Raw genomic sequence first — 19982 nt, 5'->3', positions numbered from 1 at the left:
AGGGCAGGCGAGACTGTGATGGCCCATTTGGTTGCATACACCACACCTATGAGAATTAACCCATTACCGATATTGGACGTAGCACTACGTCACAGGCGGCAGGGACTTGGAGCATCATGATATAGTACTACGTCCCGCTTTTGGCACTGGCTGCCAAGCGGCACCATGTAAGGTTGGCATGTAAAGGCCATATGTAGTGATGCGGTCCAAGGCGCTAACCGGGGAGGGGGGGGCTGCCATAGGTGAGTATAGGGGTTTTTTTTTTTTTTTTTTTTTTTTTACCAGCAGCAAATGCCCCGGGGGAATCAGAAAATAATTAATGATGGAGGGGGCATCAGAAAATAAATAATGGTGGAGGGGGCATCAGAAAATAATTAAATGATGGAGGGGGCATCATACAAAATAATTAATGATGGAGGGGGCATCATACAAAATAATGGTGGAGGGGGCATCATAGAAAATAATTAATGATGGAGGGGGCATCAGAAAATAATTAATGATGGAGGGGGCATCAGAAAATAATTAATGATGGAGGGGGCATCAGAAAATAATTAATGATGGAGGGGCATTATATAAAATAATTAATGATGAAGTGGGCATCAGAAAATAATTAATGATGGAGGGGGCATCAGAAAATAATTAATGATGGAGGGGCAGCGTATGAAATAATAATGGTGGGGGGAAGCATAGGAAATAATTATGAGGGGCAGTCTAGTAATTAATGGGGGGGGCAGCATTATTCAATAATTAATGGAGAGGGGTCCCCGTACATTTCAAAATTAATTGACCCAATTAATTAATTGATTGGGCCAATATACAAAATAGTTCACAAGGGGGTGCAGTATATTAAATAATTAATTGAGGGGGGCCCAGTGTATTACGGATGCAGTCACATGTACCTCTATTTATTTTTAAACTTTAGTCCGGCCCTCCGATGGTCTGAGAGGGACAGTGAACGGCTCCCTAGGTAAAAAGTTTGGGGACCCCTGTGTTAAAGTATCATATTTTATATAAGGCTGGAAAAAGACGCAAGTCCATCAAGTCCAACCTTTAAGAATTAAATAAATGTGTTATCCCCATAACCCGTGATATTTTTTCTCTCCAGAAAGGCATCCAGGCCTATCTTGAACATGTACGTAGAGTCCACCATAACAACCTCCTGCGGCAGAGAGTTCCATAGTCTCACTGCTCTTACAGTAAAGAACCTTTGTCTATTGTGATGGTAGAATCGCCTCTCCTGTAGGCGTAGAGGATGCCCCCTTGTCCTGGTCACAGGCCTAGGTATAAAAATATCTTTGGAGAGATCCTTGTACTGTCCGTTCAGGTATTTGTAAATTGTAATGAGGTCTCGCCTCAGTCGTCTTTTTTCTAAACTGAATAATCCCAAATTTGTAATCTGTCATTGTATTCTAATCCCCCCATTCCCCTAATAATCCTGCTTGCTCTCTTCTGCACCCGTTCCAGCTCTACTATATCCTTTTTATACACTGGTGCCCAAAACTGTACACAATATTCCATGTGTGGTCTGACCAGGGATTTGTATAAGGGCAAAACTATGTCTTTATCATGAGAATCTATTCCTCTCTTAATACATCCCATTATTTTATTTGCTTTAGCAGCAGCCGCCTGGCTCTGGTCACTAAAATTAAGTTTACCATCCACCAATACCCCCAAGTCCTTTTCAGCTCCAGTTTCACCATGTAATTGACCATTTAGAACATAATTATACTTTTTGTTTCCCTGGCCCAAGTGCATAACTTTACATTTAGCTACATTAAACCTCATCAACCATTTCTGTGCCCACTCCTCAAGCTTCCACAAATCCCTCTGTAATGCTAAACTATCGACCTCAGTATTTATTACTTTACACAGCTTAGTATCATTTGCAAATATTGAAACGCGACTGTGTAAACCCACTACAAGGTCATTAATAAAAATATTAAAAAGAAGTGGCCCCAATACCCTGTGGCACTCCAATGGTAACGTCAACCCAATCTGAGAATGTGCCATTAATGACGACCCTCTGTTTTCTATCCCTAAGCCAATTACTTACCCAAATACATAGATTTTCTCCTATTCCCAGCAGTCTCATTTTATATACCAACCTTTTATGTGTCACAGTGTCAAATGCCTTTGAAAAGTCTAGATATACAACATCCACAGCGTCTCCCAGATCCAGTCTTGAACTTACCTCCTCGTAGAAACCAATCAGATTAGTCTGACAGGACCGATCTCTCATAAACCCATGCTGATGCTGGGTTATAAGGTTGTGCACAGTGAGATACTCCAGGATAGCATCTCTAACAAACCCCTAAAATATTTTCCCCACCACAGCAGTTAGACTCACGGGTCTGTAGTTTCCAGGATCGCTATTTGATCCTTTTTTGTATATTGGTACCACATTTGCTATGCGCCAGTCCTGTGGGACATAACCAGTCCTTTTAATCTTCAAATATTAAAAATAACGGTCTGTCTATCACCGTACATAATTCATGCAGAACCCGGGGGTGTATGCCATCTGGCCCCGGTGATTTAACTATCTTAGCGGTTGCGAGGCGGCGCCGTACCTCTTCCTGGGTTAAACTGTTGACATTCCAAAAAGAATTAACATTATTCCTCATTGTGTCTTCCACCAGGGGATTTTCCTGGGTAAAGACAGTTGAGAAGGCGACATTCAGTAGATTGGCCCTTCCTCATCTCCTTCCACCATGACCACCATATTATTTCTAAGGGGACCCACACTCTCTGCTTTTAGTTTCTTATCATTTATATACTTGAAAAATAATTTGGGATTATTTTTGCTCTCCCTGGCAATATTTCTCTCAGTCTCTATTTTGCGGCCTTTATCTGCTTTTTACAGGATTCATTTTTCTCTCTATAATCCTGTAATGCCTCATCGCTACATTCACGTTTTAGCACCTTAAACGCCTTATCTTTCTCGCTTATTGCTTTCCTTACAAGACTAGCTAGCCACATAGGCTTTTTCTTGTTCCTTTTATGCTTTTTCCCATAAGGTATGCGTTTCTCACAGGACTTTTTCAGAATATATGAGAAAAAGTCCCATTTTTGGGGGGGGCCTTTTGTCTTTGAGAACATTATCCCAGTCTATGCCTTTAAGGTCTTCCCTTAGTTGCTGAAAATTTGCCCTCCTGAAGTTTAGAGTGTTGGTTGCCCCTTCACTAACGCTCTTAGTAAAGCGTAATACACAATCAATGATATTATGATCACTATTCCCCAGGTTCCCCCCAACCTGTAGTTTTGATACCCTATCAGGTCTGTTGGTAAGGATAAGGTCCAGCAGTGCCCCACCTCTTGTTGGCTCCAGGACCAGTTGCGACAGGTAATTGTCTTTTGTTGTTGACAAGAACCTGCTACCTTTGAAGGACCTGCAGGTTTCTGCCCCCAGTCAATATCTGGGTAATTGAAGTCCCCCATGATAAGTACTTCACCATGCTTTGAAGCCGCATCCATTTCACTTATCAGCATTTCCTCTGCTGCCTCCATTATATTTGGAGCCTTATAACAAACCCCTAGTAATATTTTATTATTCTTTTTCCCTCCTCTTATCTCCACCCATAGGGACTCCACATTTGCATTTGCGTTACTGATGTCATCTCGCAAGACAGGTTTGAGGCAAGAATTCACATAAACAAACCACTCCCCCTTTTTTATTTATACGATCCTTTCTAAAAAGACTATAACCATCGATAGTTACAGCCCAGTCATAGCTACTGTCCAGCCATGTCTCGCTGATACCCACTATATCATATTTCCGCTCCAACATCAAGAGTTCCAGTTCCTCCATTTTGTTTGTGAGGCTTCTGGCATTTGTGTACATACAATTTATATGGTTTTCCCTGTCCGTATTCCTTTTGTCCTTAATCCCCAATCTCATTCCAGCCCCCCTTCCTCCCCCATAGACTATGACTCTTCCCAGCTCTCTATTTACACTGTCTATTTGCCCTGCACAAGTGTAGTTGCCCTACCCCCAGGTCTCTAGTTTAAACACTCCTCCAACCTTCTAGCCATTTTTTCCCCCAAAACAGCTGCACCCTCCCCATTGAGGTGCAGCCCATCCCTACTGTAGAGCCTGTAGCTGACAGAAAAGTCAGCCCAGTTCTCCATAGAACCAAAACCCTCCTTCCTACACCAACTTTTGAGCCACTTATTTACCTCCCTGATCTCCCGCTGCCTTTCTGGTGTGGCACGTGGTAAAGGCAGTATTTCGGAGAAAACTACCTTTGAGGTCTGGAGGCGGACTGGCTGGCTATATAACTAAATGGGGGCGGGCTGGCTGTATAACTAAATGGGGGCGGCCTGGCTGTATAACTAAATTGGGACGGGCAGGCTGGCTGTATAACTAAATGGGGCCGGGCAGGCTGGCTGTATAACTAGAAATATAAAACAAGATTTTGGAAACTAAAGATCAGGCTAGTTGTTCAGAAATGACGGCGCAATGAGAGAAGGGAAGGAATGGGAGTCCAGTATTCCTTATAGTCACAAATTGTATAAGAAGCTTTTCCCTCTGCATCAACGTCTTTCAGGTATTTAATGTAGATGTGGGACAGTACCTTAAATCTGCTAAGTGATGTAATAACAAGGTAAGATCATCAGGTTCTCCATGTGTCACTGGCTCTGCGATGTTCACGTGGATCCCATGTTTCCACTTGCGGTATGCAGCGGGCGGCTGTGTGAGTTACTATTTCCTCCAGATGGAAACTCGATCGCAGCGCTTTTGGTTCCGCTTTACTCCGTAGTGGTCCGTATAGGAAAGAAAGGGATATGGAAAAAATAGTGCAGCAGAGCTTCTATTTAGTGAAGAAAATGTTTTAATATTATACTCGCAAAAGTAGATTAAAAAACAGGCCTTAAAAATAGATTGTGGTGCACGTTCGGCGTCAATACCCAACTCGAGTTTCGCCAGTAGCGGCTTCTTCCGGGGTGGCCGTCGTGCACAAGTTAGGATTTTTTATAGTTACCTATACCACACCCTTCCTTAAAGGGGAAGAGACAAATATTACTATATACTCTGTGTAAACCATTTTTGGAATTTCTATACCATTATGTGTAAAGTGTCAAATGCTAAATATATTAATAAAGTGTCAGTGCAGAATATATTGATACAATAGTGCAACAGACAAAAAAAAAAATTAAATATATAAAAATGTAGAAAAAACTTCTTGTAATGAAAAACCTTATATAGTTAAAGGAAACACTTAAAGGGGTATTCTCGTCTGGGCACTCACATTCAGTTTAATTAATCTGCCATATGTAAACATTTCTTCAATTAGATGTTATTAAAAAAAATGTTCCTGTGTGAAGATAATTTCTCATAAATATAGTCATGTTTTCCCTTAGAAACCAGACTGACTCCTCGGATACGGCCACCTCTGCTGGAGAGATTGCACAAAGAAACAAAAGGTTATTGTATAAAAAATATCCGGGAGTTACTGCATGACCCACAACCGTCCTGAGGTAATGATTGCTGAATCCTGGTGGTCCGGCAGGACTCTATAGCGCACGTCTGGCCACCGCTGCCGGAGTGTGACGTGGTCGTATCCGAGGAAGCTATCTGGTTTCTAAGGGAAAACATGACTACATTTATGAGAAATTATCTTCACACAGGGACATTTTTTTTATTAATATCCAACTGAAGAAATGTTCACATATGGCAAAGGAATTAAATTACATGTAAATGCCCAGATGGGAATATCCCCTTTAATTTCAAAGTCTGCATTAAGAACATATGGAGATAGTGTTTTTAGTTGGAAAATCCAGAAAGATTCTCGCTGATTTATCTTTTTTTCTATATCCTCTCCTCTCCAATGAGGAGATATGTGTTCTATAGCCATAAATGCGATCCCTTTGGGATTCTTATCATGGACTTTTGCAAAGTGTGCGGATAGAGAATGGTCAGTTTTTCCTTTTTTAATATTTCTGAGATGTTCTCCTATTCGAGTTTTAAGCTTTCTTGCTGTCCTGCCAATATATTTCAAACCGCACGGGCATATGATCATATAGATAACCCTAGAGGAGTCACAGTTTGTAAGATGTTTGATGTTGAACACTCTTTTGTTATCAGAGGATATAAATTGATGAATGCCTCCTGTGTTTAATTTGCCTATACTTCTACAGGCTTTACATTTTGTGCAGTGATAAAAACCCGTGTGGGACATTTCTGATCCCAGTGCATGATTATTAAGACTACTATGAACTATGTGATCTTTTAGATTTTTTATCCTACGGTGAACTATTTTTGGTTCATCTAACAAATGTCCTACAATCGGATCATGTTGTAGGATGTGCCAGTGTTTTTTAATGATCCTCCTTATTTTATGTGAATCATACGTGTGATTAGTGATAAATGGAATGGTCAGTTTGTTCTGTTTTTCCTCATTGCTCTTCCCATGGGTATCGTTTTTTTCTCCCTGTGGTGTGATAGTCTCTAATTCTATTTCCCTCCGTGCTTTTTCAATATCCTTACTGCTATAGTTACGTTCTAAAAATCTCTCCCTCAGTAATGTCGTTTGTGTCTCGTAGTCTTTTTCTTTAGTGCAATTTCTTTTAATTCTTTTGAATTGTCCTTTTGGAATATTTTTCAACCAGGGGGTAAAGTGGCAACTATTAAAATCTATGTAACTGTTACAGTTAGTCTCTTTAAAATAAGTTTTTGTATAGATTTCATTTCCTTCTTTAATCAATTCCAAGTCTAAAAAACAAATATTTGTCTGACTAAAATTATGAGTAAAAGAGGTTAAAATCATTATTATTTATATATAGTATAAATTCTTCTAACAATTCTGGAGGGCCCTGCCATAAAATTACAATATCATCTATGTACCTTTTGTACAGCTTTAGAAATTTTTTATAGGGATTATTATTAAAAATACAACCATCCTCCCAGGTTGCCATATACAAATTGGCATAGCAGGGGGCAAATTTAGCCCCCATTGCCGTGCCGGACGTCTGAAGAAAGAACATATCATTAAACCAGAAATAATTTTTATACAGCCCAAATTTTATAAGATCTATTATAAAATCTTTCTGTTCCTCCAGAATAGTTTCATCTTTCTTCAAGAATTCGGCTATTCCCTGTGTATGTGGTATGCACGTATATAATGATGAAACGTCACAAGTGCATAAGATGGTATTTTCATCTACAATAACATTATTATTTATTTCCAGAAGGGTCCCTGAATCTTTTAAAAAAGCGTCTGTACTACTCTGTACTACACTTTTATGTAGAAACTTATCTACATATTCTGATGTCTTACTGGATATGGAATCAATGCCGGCTACTATGGGCCGTCCTGGTGGGGTTTCTTTGTTCTTGTGTAATTTTGGCAAAAAGTAGATGGTAGGAATCTTTGGAAATTTTGGATTTAGGAAATTATATTCCCTATCTTTTATAATCCCCTTTTCTTTAGCTCGATCTAGAATGACTACCAGTTCTTTTCTATAGGTCTCTGTTGGATTGTTTTTTAATTTATGGTAAGTGTTTGTATCTGATAGAATCCTAGTCATTTCATCCATATAGTACCCCTTATCCATAATCCCCCCCCCCCCTTATCGGCCGGTTTGATCACTATTGTTTGATCCTTCTGAAGGTCTTTTAGTGCTTGCTGTTCCTTATTGGTCAGGTTAGGGTGGGGATTATTTTGCAGTGGAATTTTTTCAAACTCCTCTGTGACAATTCGTTTAAAAGTGTTAATACAATCGTTGCCTGAGGGATTCGGAACGAAAGTATATTTTTCTTTTAGACCACTGTTTATGTATTTGGTGGTTTTTTCTAACGGTTGATACGGATGCATTATTCAAAAATTTGTAAGATCTATAAATCTGAAAAAATATTTTCTATCTATAAATACTTCAAATTTGTTCATTTTTCTGTCAGGGATATACTTTAAACTTTTTGAAAGGAGGCTAACGTGTGCGGTAGAGAGGGTTTTTTTTACTTAAGTTAAAGATCCCCTTGTCAATGGGATCTATTTGTCTTTCTGTCTCTTTGGAGCTAAGACATTTACTTCCATTTTTCTTACCTCCTCTTCTAACTTTTCTAGTTTCCGTTTTATTGGTGTGGATTTGTTCTCCTTGTAGTCTCAATATTTGGCCATTTCCTCTCTGTTGGTGTGGAAAAATTTTTGGTTCATTCGAGGGATTGGCATGTGTAGGGACTGGCTGCCTATCTTCAGTCTGTGTTAAGGGGGTATATCTATTATTAGTGGTAATACCATTGTATCTGTAATTGCCTCCAAATTCTTGAGTGTCGTATTTTCTCCCATATGGGGTAAACTTTTGTCCCTGATGTTTATATTTATCATCATACTCATATTTATTTCTTCTTTGTGTATAATATTGATTTTCATATCGGGGTCTCTGATAGTTATTGTAATTATGTCTATTGAATGGGTATGGTATATTCCTCTGATTGTAGTTGTATCTATTAAATGGTTCATCTGATCTATCGTTTCTAGAATCAAAATTCCTAGGAGAGTGTTTTTGATCAGAACCTCTTTGATAAATGTATCTATTAGTTCTATATTGATTTCTCCCTCTGTTTTTTTCTTTTCCATAATCCTGGAAATTACTAGAGTTTTGTGTAGAAACTGTGGTTGGGTCCTGGTTTGATGTTATCTGGGTGTCCCTCACGAACTTTTTTTGCCATTTATAAAATAAATTATTTTCATACTCTTTTTTTACTTTCAAATATTTCTGTTGTTTTTTTAGGTGAACTTCGCTTTCTACCTTTTTTACAACCTTTTGGCATTGATGATGATCTTACCTTGTTATTACATCACTTACCAGATTTAAGGTACTGTCCCACATCTACATTGAATACCTGAAAGACGTTGATGCAGAGGGAAAAGCTTCTTAGACAATTTGTGACTATAAGGAATACTGGACTCCCATTCCTTCCCTTCTCTCATTGCGCCGTCATTTCTGAACCACTAGCCTGATCTTTAGTTTCCAAAATCTTGTTTTATATTTCTGTTTATTGTGGATGTCCTCTTTGGAACGAGATCTCTTTTCTAGTTGCTAAAAACCACTCCTTTCATTGCACCAGCTGTTACAACTCAGTAATTTGTTACCCTTTTTATTCTCCATTTATTGTTTTAGAATGGATATTTTTTCATTTAGGGACCATACAAAGAAAGAAATGATAAAAGAAATTAGTAAATTAGACGATCCTGTAGAAATACAACAAACAGACGATCTAGAAACAACTTTCAAACAATTACAAATTCTACTTATGAAGGAGATCACACTGATGTGGGATGTTGCATCCCTAGAGAAATACACAGTGGAAAAAATGATCCCTGAGGGACTTTAGGTGGCATTTACCCTTTAATGGGGATAATAACCCACAGGATCTCAATCAGCGCTCTTTCAAAATCATGGAGTTCATAATCAATATTCGAAAGAAAAAATTGAGATCATTAAATGACTCCATAGAAGAGCTCCGTTTGAGATTAGAACCGTGTAAAAATTTAGATGATTATGTGGAATTATCCAATCAATGCCAAAAGGTTGTAAAAAAGGTAGAAAGGGAAGTTCACCTAAAAAAACAACAGAAATATTTGAAAGTAAAAAAAGAGTATGAAAATAGTTTAATTTATAAATGGCAAAAAAAGTTGGTGAGGGACACCCAGATAACATCAAACCAGGACCCAACCACAGTTTCAATGGTATTACCACTAATAATAGATATACCCCCTTAACACAGACTGAAGATAGGCAGCCAGTCCCTACACATGTCAATCCCTCGAATGAACCAAAAAATTTTCCACACCAACAGAGAGGAAATAGCCAAATATTGAGACTACAAGAAATCCCCATAGAGTCCAGCCAGGAGAATAAATCCACACCAATAAAACGGAAACTAGAAAAGTTAGAAGAGGAGGTAAGAAAAATGGAAGTAAATGTCTTAGCTCCAAAGAGACAGAAAGACAAATAGATCCCATTGACAAGGGGATCTTTAACTTAAGTAAAAAAAAACCCTCTCTACCGCACACGTTAGCCTCCTTTCAAAAAGTTTAAAGTATATCCCTGACAGAAAAATGAACAAATTTGAAGTATTTATAGATATTCAAAAATTTGTAAGATCTATAAATCTGAAAAAATATTTTCTAATGCATCCGTATCAACCGTTAGAAAAAAACCACCAAATACATAAACAGTGGTCTAAAAGAAAAATCTACTTTCGTTCCGAATCCCTCAGGTAAACGAATTGTCACAGAGGAGTTGGAAAAAATTCCACTGCAAAATAATCCCCACCCTAACCTGACCAATAAGGAACGGCAAGCACTAAAAGACCTTCAGAAGGATCAAACAATAGTGATCAAACCGGCCGATAAGGGGGGGGGGAATTATGGATAAGGGGTACTATATGGATGAAATGACTAGGATTCTATCAGATACAAACACATACCATAAATTAAAAAACAATCCAACAGAGACCTATAGAAAAGAACTGGTAGTCATTCTAGATCGAGCTAAAGAAAAGGGGATTATAAAAGATAGGGAATATAATTTCCTAAATCCAAAATTTCCAAAGATTCCTACCATCTACTTTTTGCCAAAATTACACAAGAACAAAGAAACCCCACCAGGACGGCCCATAGTAGCCGGCATTGATTCCATATCCAGTAAGACATCAGAATATGTAGATAAGTTTCTACATAAAAGTGTAGTACAGAGTAGTACAGACGCTTTTTTAAAAGATTCAGGGACCCTTCTGGAAATAAATAATAATGTTATTGTAGATGAAAATACCATCTTATGCACTTGTGACGTTTCATCATTATATACGTGCATACCACATACACAGGGAATAGCCGAATTCTTGAAGAAAGATGAAACTATTCTGGAGGAACAGAAAGATTTTATAATAGATCTTATAAAATTTGGGCTGTATAAAAATTATTTCTGGTTTAATGATATGTTCTTTCTTCAGACGTCCGGCACGGCAATGGGGGCTAAATTTGCCCCCTGCTATGCCAATTTGTATATGGCAACCTGGGAGGATGGTTGTATTTTTAATAATAATCCCTATAAAAAATTTCTAAAGCTGTACAAAAGGTACATAGATGATATTGTAATTTTATGGCAGGGCCCTCCAGAATTGTTAGAAGAATTTATACTATATATAAATAATAATGATTTTAACCTCTTTTACTCATAATTTTAGTCAGACAAATATTTGTTTTTTAGACTTGGAATTGATTAAAGAAGGAAATGAAATCTATACAAAAACTTATTTTAAAGAGACTAACTGTAACAGTTACATAGATTTTAATAGTTGCCACTTTACCCCCTGGTTGAAAAATATTCCAAAAGGACAATTCAAAAGAATTAAAAGAAATTGCACTAAAGAAAAAGACTACGAGACACAAACGACATTACTGAGGGAGAGATTTTTAGAACGTAACTATAGCAGTAAGGATATTGAAAAAGCACGGAGGGAAATAGAATTAGAGACTATCACACCACAGGGAGAAAAAAACGATACCCATGGGAAGAGCAATGAGGAAAAACAGAACAAACTGACCATTCCATTTATCACTAATCACACGTATGATTCACATAAAATAAGGAGGATCATTAAAAAACACTGGCACATCCTACAACATGATCCGATTGTAGGACATTTGTTAGATGAACCAAAAATAGTTCACCGTAGGATAAAAAATCTAAAAGATCACATAGTTCATAGTAGTCTTAATAATCATGCACTGGGATCAGAAATGTCCCACACGGGTTTTTATCACTGCACAAAATGTAAAGCCTGTAGAAGTATAGGCAAATTAAACACAGGAGGCATTCATCAATTTATATCCTCTGATAACAAAAGAGTGTTCAACATCAAACATCTTACAAACTGTGACTCCTCTAGGGTTATCTATATGATCATATGCCCGTGCGGTTTGAAATATATTGGCAGGACAGCAAGAAAGCTTAAAACTCGAATAGGAGAACATCTCAGAAATATTAAAAAAGGAAAAACTGACCATTCTCTATCCGCACACTTTGCAAAAGTCCATGATAAGAATCCCAAAGGGATCGCATTTATGGCTATAGAACACATATCTCCTCATTGGAGAGGAGAGGATATAGAAAAAAAGATAAATCAGCGAGAATCTTTCTGGATTTTCCAACTAAAAACACTATGTCCATATGTTCTTAATGCAGACTTTGAAATTAAGTGTTTCCTTTAACTAAATAAGGTTTTTCATTACAAGAAGTTTTTTCTACATTTTTATATATTTAATTTTTTTTTTGTCTGTTGCACTATTGTATCAATATATTCTGCACTGACATTTTATTAATATATTTTGCATTTGACACTTTACACATAATGGTATAGAAATTCCGAAAATGGTTTACACAGAGTATACAGTAATATATGTCTCTTCCCCTTTAAGGAAGGGTGTGGTATAGGTAACTATAAAAAAATCCTAACTTGTGCACGACGGCCACCCCGGAAGAAGCCGCTACTGGCGAAACTCGAGTCGGGTATTGACGCCGAACGTGCACCACAATCTATTTTTAAGGCCTGTTTTTTAATCTACTTTTGTGAGAATAATATTAAAACATTTTCTTCACTAAATAGAAGCTCTGCTGCACTATTTTTTCCATATCCCTTTCTTTCCTATACGGACCACTACGGAGTAAAGCGGAACCAAAAGCGCTGCGATCGAGTTTCCATCTGGAGGAAATAGTAACTCACACAGCCGCCTGCTGCATACCGCAAGTGGAAACATGGGATCCACGTGAACATCGCAGAGCCAGTGACACATGGAGAACCTGATGATCTTACCTTGTTATTACATCACTTACCAGATTTAAGGTACTGTCCCACATCTACATTGAATACCTGAAAGACGTTGATGCAGAGGGAAAAGCTTCTTAGACAATTTGTGGCTGTATAACTAAATGGGGGCGGGCTGGCTGGCTGTATAACTAAATGGCGGCGGGCTGGCTGGCTGTATAACTAAATGGGGGCGGGCTGGCTGGCTGTATAACTAAATGGGGGCGGGCAGGCTTGCTGTACAACTAAATGGGGGCGGGCAGGCTGGCTGTATAACTAAATGGGGGCAGGCAGGCTGTATAACTAAATGGGGACGGGCTGGCTGGCTGTATAACTAAATGGGGGCGGGCTGGCTGGCTGTATAACTAAATGGGGGCGGACTGGCTGGCTAACTAAATGGGGGCGGGCTGGCTGTATATCTAAATGGGGGCGGGCTGTAACGGCGCACACTATGAGGTGGCAGTGTCACTGCTGTTGACACCATAGTGTGCGCCTGATGGCAGAGTGAATGGGCGCATCTCTGCCGGCTGTTACAGCAGAGAGAAGGAAAAAAGAGGAGCCGCAGGGACGGGAGCATGGTGGAGCCGCAACAAGTGGAAGGTGATTATTCAAGTCTAATTTTTTATGTGCTGGGCAAACTGGGGGCTGGCAGGCTATATACTAAGGTTCAATATGAAATAAAAATCAGCTCACCCACTGTGGTTTTAACTTGTGCATGGATCCGCTCTCCCCTAGAGGTATTAATATTCCAGTTAAAAAAAAAAAAAAAAAAAAAATACCACAATCCAGCATTCGTATAGTTCAGCAGAAACATCCATACATCCGGTCTACGCGTTTCAGGTGGAGTAACCACCCTTAATCATGACTGTCACCACCTGAAACGCCTAGACCAAATGTATGGATGTTTCTGCTGAACTATACGAATGCTGGATTGTGGTACGTTTTTTACTGGTATATACTAAAGGGGGATGGCCAGCTATATACTACACCCTCAGCTTATACTCGAGTCCATGGGTTTTCCCAGTTTTTGGTGGTACAATTAGGGGTCTCGGCTTATACTCGGTTTGGCTTATACTCACGTGTATACTATTGGGGGCGGGCTGGCTGGCTGTATACTCCTGGGGGTTGTCTGGATATATACTACTGGGGGCAGGCTGGATATATATTGGGAGGCTGTGACCAATGCATTTCCTACCCTCGGCTACGCATATGAAAGCTAAGCTACGCTTCGTATAATTGCTACATAAAACACTGATTCAACACTATAGCCTTACCCCCCCCCCCCCCCGGACATGTTTCGCTACATATGAGCGTCTCATGTGATGCATCGATCCTTTAAAGCCTCTGTTTAGCAGGTCAGAGGTATCCGACGTTTGTGTATTAGCCATTCTATGGACCAGAGACAGAATGGACTGTCCCCATTGGTATGATATACTTACCCCCTTGGAAAGCCACGCTCATTTGGGCCAACTTAACATCATCCGGCCGAAAGAGCCGCGGAACTGCAGCTGCGCGGTACTTATTTTTATCTCACTATAGAGAGGTTCTAGTGCCCATGCGGACAGACTTGGACCATTCGGCAGATACAGCCGCTGCTCTTCAGCTGCGCCAGTACTTGGCGTACTCATACAATAGAAAGTCTTTAACACGCATGCGTCTGTACTTCATTTTATTTAGCAGTGACTAAAATGTCTTAGTCTTGTATCGTAGTGATCAAGTATCTATGTATGCATGTGTCAACTTCATATTGTTTTATACCTGTAAAACCATATGAGTCTACACTTTTTTTTTACACTGATTGCACATATTTCCACATATACCTTGTGATAATAATATTACTCCTCCACAGTTTGTTTGTTTTATATTCTTTATTTTTCTTTCTTTTGTGTTGTTTCATTCTGCCTGTTATGAGTCATTAGGCTCCATTTGTCTTAAGAAAAGCCAGGAAGAAGAGCCTGGCAGTGTGTCTATAACACCCCAGGGAGTCTATGTTTGATCAGAGGAGCATGGTCTTCTTAAGTGGTAAAATTGACATGTTTGGCCAGAGATGGTCCAGGAAGTGGGGGATGAAAAGAACCCACAGACTTTCGTTTTTCCCTCCAAATTTAGACAAAGGGAATATCATAGCGGTCCATAACTGGGGAATAATTCATAATTATGGGTCCCCAGTTACACAGGACAGTTATGGGGTCTAGACACACTCTTGGAGCGAAAATCAGAATGTTAGCACCAGGGAAAGGCAGCCATCAGCAAAACACCCCTGATATTAGGCTAAGACACCCCGAGTTTGGTATGTGGTTGATGGGAATAATGTACGCATTGGGTTGGAAGCCATGGCACAATTGTGCCATCTTCCAATCAAAAGTTATGGGGTTCTGATAAAAACCCATACCCAAAAAGTAGCTCACTGATGGGAGGGGGATAGAAAACCTCCCCCTCACAGTGACATCACAGCCAGGTGTGGGGGTCAAAAATCCCCTGGGTTTAAATTAATGAAGCAGCCACATGATGTGGTTCAGTCTGGGGGATTCTATGACGATAGAAGGCTGGATCGATGTCTATGCCCTGTCCTCGGGCCAAAGAATTTCTTCCTATTTCACTAGCAAGAGTTTTTTTGTTTCTCTCTTCACTCACTGTTTGTAAGTATCGTATGTGTATTGTTTTAATCTTTTTTTTTAATTTTACCTGACAATTTAATTCTTTGAGTGTACTGCATTTTTATGTAAATTAAAAACTTTTAATTAGTCTCTGCTTGTAGCCTTAAAGAATCTGGGTCTGAAGGGAATCTGAAGGGAATTACGTTACCAGAGGTCATTGTTAGCATAGTCCATGTAGTAAGCGATTGCATGTTCTGTGTGAATTTATAATTGTAATATCGTGTAAGTAGTGAGTGTATGTGCTGTGTAATCATCAGGGTGCATTGTCTGTGTGGTTGAGGTGCCTACGGCCTTCTTTGCGTAAGTAACTCGTGGGTGGTGGCAGTGTGGATTTGCTGGGGCTAAAATTCTGTGGAGTAGCGTAAGGACGACATTTTGTGGAAGTGGGCGGAGCTTAAGGGCTAAATTCTGGGACTCCATAGAGTAGGAATCCCTGTGTGTGAACTCCGGTGAGTAGGGTTCGTGACATACCTTAACACTTTGTACTTTGTAGAAAGAGTTACAGTGTAACGAAAGGAACTGCACAGTTGCCAAATTCTAGATATCAGTGACCTCCAGTAGAAGTCTCTAGCAGTGTGTGATAATATACACCAAGTAATAATCCCCTTCCACTCACGTATTGTGGCAGTGTAGCTGCCACTACAGTAGATTTTGGGTATAGAATGAATATGTTGCTGTATGGATGTGGGAAAGCTGGGTGTTTTGCCACTGATTAAGTTTAATTTGCATCCAGCTGGAAGTCCAGCTGTGTCAAAGGCCTGTGGAGCTGTGGCAGTGAACTGACACTGAGTTTTTGGGGTGCCTGGCAGTAGGCCAGCACCTGGTGAGGTAGGGAACCTCGATGTATAGTTAGTGCCGGAGAGGCTTAGGCTTTATTTTTGCTGTTTTATTTTGTTTTTACTGCCAAATAAAACTGGCTGCGGTCAGTTATACCCAAGTCGCACAGTGTGGACAGTGAAGTTACTTGTGTGCTGGTGAATGGTGCCCGTCTACCCCAGGAGACGACGATCCCGGACCTAATCCCTTACAGTATATAAACAGTTTATTAATATGTAGACAACACCGTTGAGTTGTAGATTTTTAATCCATTGTGCTTAAGCTCTTGAATAGTAAGGAGTTATTCAATTCTTTTATTGATTTATACAAATAAAAGTTAAGTTTAAGAATAATGGGTTTCCCCATGGACCGTTTTTTGTGTAAACACTGTGTTATGTAACACACTTAGCTTGCACTGGCCAGACCCCGAGGTTGCCATCAGAGGATCGCCACCCACCCTGGACTTACTTTTCACTCTGCTGACTAACAGCTGCAGGACCTTGCGCTCTCACCCACAAATCGTTATATAGTCCCCTAGTGAGGTGGCAGCACTGTCCAACCAGCTTGCTTTAAAGTAAAGAACACTGCATTTGTATCCTGTTCGTCATTGGCATGCATTGGGGCAAGCTACAAATACAAGTAGGAATATGACCTGCTGTGTTTTACAGTTTGGAAAGTTTGCTCTTGGAAACCACAGCCATTAGTAAAAACCCATAGAAAAGAATTTGTCTATGTGCTAGCCAATAAATTAATAGGTAGCACATGAAAAAAAACTATGTTTGTGAGCATTAGGCTTTGACTGAAGGTGTAAATAGAGTTGTTATTGTGTTATTAATACATATTTTGCTGAGGCTTTTTGAGCAAAAGTAAGGTTGATTAAAAAAAAATCTGAAATATACTGAACACACACATGCTTCTTCCTCTAAAACCGCTCCTAAATGTTTGTAGTTAAATGTATAGTAAAACACCTACCAACTGAGAGCATACTGTGTTAAAAAAAAAAAAAAAAAACATATGTTATGCTATTCATAATTTTTTGCTGAGTAACCTGTTGAAACTGACTGCAGTGCAAAGGGTGCAAGCAATTCTCATAGAGCCAGGGGCCCATAGTAATCTTATTCCACCCCTGATTCGTTCAATTGCATATATACACTCACCGGCCACTTTATTAGGTACACCATGCTAGTAACGGGTTGGACCCCCTTTTGCCTTCAGAACTGCCTCAATTCTTCGTGGCATAGATTCAGCAAGGTGCTGGAAGCATTCCTCAGAGAATTTGGTCCATATTGACATGATGGCATCACACAGTTGCCGCAGATTTGTTGGCTGCACATCCATGATGAGAATCTCCCGTTCCACCACATCCCAAAGATGCTCTATTGGATTGAGATCTGGTGACTTTGGAGGCCATTTGAGTACAGTGAACTCATTGTCATGTTCAAGAAACCAGTCTGAGATGATTCCAGCTTTATGACATGGCGCATTATCCTGCTGAAAGTAGCCATCAGATGTTGGGTACATTGTGGTCATAAAGGGATAGACATGGTCAGCAGCAATACTCAGGTAGACTGTGGTGTTGCAACGATGCTCAATTGGTACCAAGGGGCACAAAGAGTGCCAAGAAAATATTCCCCACACCATGACACCACCACCACTAGCCTGAACAGTTGATACAAGGCAGGATGGATCCATGCTTTCATGTTGTTGACGCCAAATTCTGACCCTACCATCCGAATGTCGCAGCAGAAATCGAGACTCATCAGACCAGGCAACGTTTTTCCAATCTTCTACTGTACAATTTCGATGAGCTTGTGCAAATTGTAGCCTCAGTTTCCTGTTCTTAGCTGAAAGGAGTGGCACCCGGTGTGGTCTTCTGCTGCTGTAGCCCATCTGCCTCAAAGTTCGACGTACTGTGCGTTCAGAGATGCTCTTCTGCCTACCTTGCTTGTAAAGGGTGGCGATTTGAGTCACTGTTGCCTTTCTATCAGCTCGAACTAGTCTGCCCATTCTTCTCTAACCTCTGGCATCAACAAGGCATTTCCGCCCACAGAACTGCCGCTCACTGGATGTTTTTTCTTTTTCGGACCATTCTCTGTAAACCCTAGAGATGGTTGTGCGTGAAAATCCCAGTAGATCAGCATTTTCTGAAATACTCAGACCAGCCCTTCTGGCACCAACAACCATGCCACGTTCAAAGGCACTCAAATCACCTTTCTTCCCCATACTGATGTGCAACACCCTCGCCGATGCAATGGCGAGGGAGTGTTTGCGAATACGTCCCACCTGCATGTAATCGCATCACACTACATGGTCCTGATATGACATAGGGATATTGCAGTGGTGAATCCTGCCTGGCAAGGCAGAGGTTAAGTATTTTGTATGATGCAAGATGCTATTGTCCAATGATCTGTGTTACATCCTGTCCTTTGTAAGCTGAGATGTGATTGGAGGAGCAGCCACCACCTGACCAAAGGGAGGTAATAAAACCCCCTGGCCAGGAATGTTCTGGAGATCTTCTTTCAGAGAGATTCAAGTGTAGGAGAAACCTAGAGATCAGTGAGTGAGTGAGTAATCTCTGTCTAGCCCATACCAGAGCAGGAAGAGCCTAGCCCCTGCCTCTGAAGAGTGGAGTCTAAGACTAGAGTGAGTATAGTGAGGAAAGGGGTATCATCTTACCTTTAAAGGTGATACCTGAAGCCCTACAGGACGAGCTGAAGCTTCCTACCAGGACACAGCTGCCTCCCAGCCTGCCCTCTACATCCAGGCTGGTGAACTATCTCCTGAGGCTCCCTCCAAAAGCATCTCAGCACTCCATCTACCTGTTAAAGGCACGTTGCTGCGGTTCCTGCCGGTTCAAATAAAGAACTGTAAGTTGTTTTCTTCAACTTCTGTCTCCGTCTGGTCCCTGCTAATACGGCTGCCTTCATCACCGGCACCCTGTCCATCACCCAGAGACTCACACTCGGGACATTAAGGGGTTGCCCCAGGGAGATCCGCTATAGCAGCCTCTCCCTCATCATTTCTTGCAACACCACCCTGCTGGAGACCTGCCAGGCTGTAGAACAGCCCTCCGGTTCCCCCGTACCAAGCACCGTGACAATAGCGTGCTTAGGCCGCAACCGCCAGCCACTCCGGTACCGCGGGCCCCGGCTGTCTCCAGGCCTCACCTCAAGGGCTAGGCCCCGGTGGGGGATGTTGCAGATGCTCGGTTTGAACTGCAGGAGATTGTCTTGACCATGTCTACATGCCTAAATGCACTGAGTTGCCGCCATGTGATTGGCTGATTAGAAATTAAGTGTTAACGAGCAGTTGGACAGGTGTACCTAATAAAGTGGCCGGTGAGTGTATCTTAAATAGATAAATGTAGCACAGACCCTTTCGTCTGCGCTTCTCTGTATGACACAAGTGAAGCATGATGATCATGACGTCATCTCTATCTCTATCAACAGGTTGCAGAACACCATCACACCTGCTTTGCAAACATGCCTTTCTGCATTCACTAAGCATTTGCATTACAATATAATTGTGCATTTTAACTTACCTGGCTTCCTGACAAAATCTTCTGTTTAGTCCCAGGGGTTGGCTTTGATTTGCTTGCATTTCATAAAACAAGTTTGGAGTGAGCAGCACGTACAAGTCTCTTGTCGTTTTTTGAAACGTATGCAAAATCATAGCCAACCCCTGGGACTAAACTCAAGAAG

At 40.5% G+C, this 19982-nt stretch overlaps 1 protein-coding gene across 3 annotated transcripts in view; it reads right to left on the bottom strand.

Moving 5' to 3' along the window:
- IGFN1 (immunoglobulin like and fibronectin type III domain containing 1) overlaps positions 1 to 19982 on the bottom strand; it is a 743161-nt gene that overhangs the window by 647716 nt on the left and 75463 nt on the right. The window lies entirely within an intron of this gene.

Source organism: Engystomops pustulosus, chromosome 2, assembly GCF_040894005.1.
Source record: "Engystomops pustulosus chromosome 2, aEngPut4.maternal, whole genome shotgun sequence".
Taxonomy (NCBI): Eukaryota; Metazoa; Chordata; class Amphibia; order Anura; family Leptodactylidae; genus Engystomops; species Engystomops pustulosus.
The sequence above is the reverse complement of the archived record's forward strand: the minus strand, read 5'-3'. Positions and strand labels throughout refer to the sequence as shown.